We start from the raw sequence: 4,900 nt of genomic DNA, 5'->3' as shown, positions 1-4,900 counted from the left end.
GAAAAGGCAGCTCAGTTTTAATTGAGATTTGTTAATTATTCTCGAGTTATAAGTCTATAAACGTAAACGAACTATACGATAGACGAGATTAAGTACAATAATGAAATAAACAGTGTTTGATCAGATAAAGTCGAGAATGATTAGTCTGATTTGCTAATGAAGGAAAATGATTGTGTGATCTGTAGAGATGAAAAGCACAGTAGCACAGGGACATCAAGTGTTAGGGAAGATTAATTCGCCAGCGACATTCAAAGCAGCATTTTTTTTTAAGTTTGGAGAATATATACCTATAAAATGTTCATAGGTCATGGTCTGAGAGTCGTTATAGCAAGCCATTAAAATTAAATTCCACTTGAATAGCCATGGTTCACGTTAAAGAACACTACAGTTGAAAATCGATTAGGCCCATGATTATGCTCTGACATCTGATGCTTTGCTCCACATTACACCCTGTATGTCATATAGGCTGACTCCGGTGTAGAAAAGTAGGACGATGTACTCCCATTTCATTTTATTTCAAGTTAAAATATGCATGTTAAATAAAATTGGTTGAAAAGAATATAATATGTTAATTTGTAATGTTGTGATTGTACAAGATAAAAATAAATAAAATCGTGTTAATTCACGACTGAAATTTGTCCTACGCCCATCTCCTTCACGAGAAGGTGAAGATGAGTTATATTTGGAGCTTCACATTTTTATCTATGTCTTAAGCACATTAAAATAATCATAAATAAACTCCAGAAACACTTCTGTGACGGGTGAAATTTTTATGACAGAATTATTGTAAGTACACTTGTATATGAAATGATTTTTATTCCATTCTTAAGTCTGAACATTCAAGCTACAGCCAAAGGTAATATATATATATATATATATATATATATATATGTACTTGACAATGTATACATTTGTTTGTATAAACAATATTTTTTCAATTACTGAAAGGAATCGGGAAACAGGCTTCGTGTAGCCTTTGTCATTCCTGTCCCTACGTACATAATATACATGAAGAGAAGATTAACACGTCGTTTGCGGATTGGAATCTCTTCAATTTTCAACAGTGCGATTATGAATATCTATCTCAATATACACAGCTAAAAAGTCAAGATTTCTCTTGGATCATCTTGGAATAAAACCCATATTACAAATGTTTTATCTAGCGGAAATGTACCTGGTGCAGTATTTTAAAGAACTGAATAATTTCCACTAATTATGCCTAATGACTGTTTGTTCACCTATAAGAACTTTGTTCTATGGTAGAACTCGTTAGGCCTATTGTTTACCTTTATATAATGACTTAAAATGTCTCTTACATAAGGGTTGCACCTGTTTCATGCCTGGAATTGTTCAGAAAGTGAGAGTGCAACTCCTTACTTCAATCCAAAGAACAGTACCGTCTAATTTCTTTTTTAAAAGTCAAACTACGATGTACGAATAAATGGAATCATGTACATTTAACATAAGGAGTATCTGAGTTGCCTTTGTTCGAATACTTATGTAAGGAAAAGCAACTAGCGACGAAAACCACGTTCCAGCAAAAACAAATCTCAATGGTCAAGGAATACACCCCTCTCTTGTTATTTGCACAGTCTTTATCTTGAGGGACTGGGTTTAATGTCCCTTCGAAGGAAGATATAATGTAATTAAGTCTTGTTAACCAGAATTCAAAGTCATTCTTACTGGCAAATTATAAAAAAATACAGTAGATTTGCTTTATTAGACGACAACAATAAGACCTATATCCCAGTCAGGTAAGAGCTCAGAAATAAACAAGATAAGTTGACAGCAAAACAGACAGGTTTCAGACTTGATATGTGGTAACAGATGAAATAAACGTCATTTCACTCATAGGTATATTGTAAGCCAACGTAGTTTGTTGTAAAAACGAACTGAGTTTGTAAGGGTAATGACCTTCATCCGGTCACTTACAAAAACTGAAATAGGACGTATGTACGCATGTAACCAGAAAAGTGCCCAAGATGAACCAAAAAGGTATAGAAGAGTAGGACTCAAAACTCTATCAAACAATAACTTGAAATATACAAAAGTCTCATGACTAATAGTTAAATAATTTTTAAGAAATTTGTCAAAATATGAAACACGGAAACAAAATGAGAGGACTATAAAATTAATCAGAGCTAGGTGTGGTGCTGATGACTTCTCCCTTGCACTAAGTCGTGTCCAATGTCATCTGAAAGTCAGAGGAAAAGACAGTCGAGACACAAGTTGAATCTAATTTATCAAAACTAACTATTTAGGCTCAGACATTTACACTTTATTTGACGTATTAGACTGAATTTTTTATTCAAGAAGTAAAACTTTAATAAAAAATGTGTCATACAAACTGCATTATTTATTGCTATACGACAGTTTAAACGCTGTAGGATATTACAATGTCTGTATAGAATTAGCCACGATGATACAGACGATTTCTAAGGCGTCCACTGTTTCTTCAAGTGCAATAAACCCCCCCCCCCCCCTACAAACACTGCGAAAGGTCAATTTTGAAGTGAAAATTAAACCCCATTCAAAATTCATCCCAGGCCATCTGAATTGCGTTGGCATATTGGGGCCTCTGGCTGAAGCCCCTTACCGCCATCCCCCCTCTCCGCCTTTGGGGCCTCGTCTACGTGAGTCGATCCACGCCATCTTTGTAAAACCCTATATCCATATAGAAATAGTATTTTAGAGCGATGATTGACCAAGTAGAATAATAGATTGAATTCCTCCATATTTAACTTCTTTAAGACAAACTGTATATTTTATTAGACGACTTTTTAGAAAACAGAATTTGAGAATAGTTATTAAATTATGAAATATGTATGTAATAGCAGGTAGATACACCAAAATAGATTCATGTACATATATTAAAGATCAGTTTGCTCGAGATTCAGTTTTTATCAAGAAAAATGCCGACGCAGCTCTCTATTCAATTAAATGTAAATTGAAAATTATACGAAAACAGGCGAATTAAATTAGCACTGAATAGGTAATGTGATTTGAGTGAACTGGTCCGTGTTCGTAATTTTACTTAATATTAATCTGTTTCATTAGAATTGAAATTATCCCTATTCTGTTCGTTGGTTATGAAAGGAAATGCAGTATGCAATGAGGTCTCGACAGCCTTTTTGATTTCCAACTACCGAGGGATGTTTTAGGCACACAACATGTATTATGTGAGACCTTCTCCCATTTTAACATGAATGACAAAAGTATAAAAAGCCACATTTTCTCCCCGTGTTTCGACATGTGTGTTGTTCGTACTAACAATCCAAACGCATTGAAAACATTTCCCATGGATGAGAAAGGTATAGAACCTCTTTTTTGTGTCGCACTTTGTACAGCTACTGCCAGTTAGCTGTCAGTTAGCCATATATAGATAATAAGTATAGTGTACTTCCTTACTGTCGACAGGTCAAATTTCTACAGAAGATAATAATGCCATTGTTCTTAAAATTGCTCTCATTATACACTGCATGGTATTGTCCGTCTCAAACTGTTCATTCAAAGGTAGGACGTAACGCACTATGTCAGTCCCTGAGAGTAAGATAGTTTTGAGTAAGATAGTTATTAGTTATGAGCAAAATAGTTTTGAGTAAGATAGTTATTAGTTACGATCAAGATAGTTATAAGTAAGATAGTAATTATTTATGAGTAAGATAGTTATTAGTTATGAGTAAGATAGTTATTAGTTATGAGTAAGATAGTTATTTGTAAGATAGTTATGAGTAAGATAGTCATCTGTTTAATCAATCGAACCTTGGTCTCCGAAACGGGGATTTTTAGCTAAGCTAAACGTATGAGTAGTATAATATATTTATATATTCAGACACAAATCTTTCCCCGAAAAATAACAAAGCTATAAGTTTGTTTCTTTTGTTTTGTTATAATGTAAGATTATTGAAGAGGAAGGGTTTGTTTTCGCGATACGTAGTATACGAATGAATGACCCCCATCCTAAATCTCATCCCACGATATTTATCATACTACTACTGTTCAAATACTGAGTTTACTATATGACCTATTTATACCACTCCTAACTTGGTCATTATTATAATTACAGCTGTATTGACAAGTATATAAACGTATATACGGTACAATTCACAAGAAAACATATCAGCTATGTACACACTTCAACACAAAATGTGCCGAGTTAACAGATTCAGTGGTAGAATAGAATCAGGTGTTCTTGAAGTGTGAGGAAATTGCATACGATGCCTCGCTAGCGTAGTCAACCACTGTAGTCCTGCATATATTGTATTATGGCAAATGAAATTTAATAGAACATTATTAGGAACACATTTTAAAAAGTGCTTTAATGTGTATTAAAACTTGCAAAACCCGAACGCCTTGAGCAGAACTACTATTTTCGTTATCCCACAAGAAATCATAGAAATAAAAGCATAACGGTATATACCGAGGAGAGAATAACTCGTGTTCTGTTCATAAATGACTTGACTTTATTATTGTGAAGATATAGTGCTATATACATACATGAATACATTTCAATTAATTCATAATTTTATTTCTTTTAATGAAATTCTACGACTGACAGATGGAAATTACAATTTCAAACCCTCGACGTTTATTGCTTTTTCATTACTACAACCTAATTACTGTCATAATGTATGTTATAGATATATTATTAGAAATACAATTTTAACCTGAGAAATCGAAATACGCCAACTTACTGACTGAAGAAATCAATGAAAACTTGCTAAACTATTACATGTAATTTGTATCATCGTAGAAAGAGGACGTCATACGAAAACCAAGTGATCAACTTCAAGGGTGATAATATTTAGAACAGAAATTGTGAACAGGGGATTTCAAACTTTTTCTTTGTATTTCCCATTTTAAAATCCTTAATCGATATGCACTACTCCTCAGCGCTCTA

The sequence above is a fragment of the Lottia gigantea genome (genome assembly GCF_000327385.1).
Source record: "Lottia gigantea unplaced genomic scaffold LOTGIsca_135, whole genome shotgun sequence".
In the NCBI taxonomy this organism is placed as follows: Eukaryota; Metazoa; Mollusca; class Gastropoda; family Lottiidae; genus Lottia; species Lottia gigantea.
The sequence above is the reverse complement of the archived record's forward strand: the minus strand, read 5'-3'. Positions refer to the sequence as shown.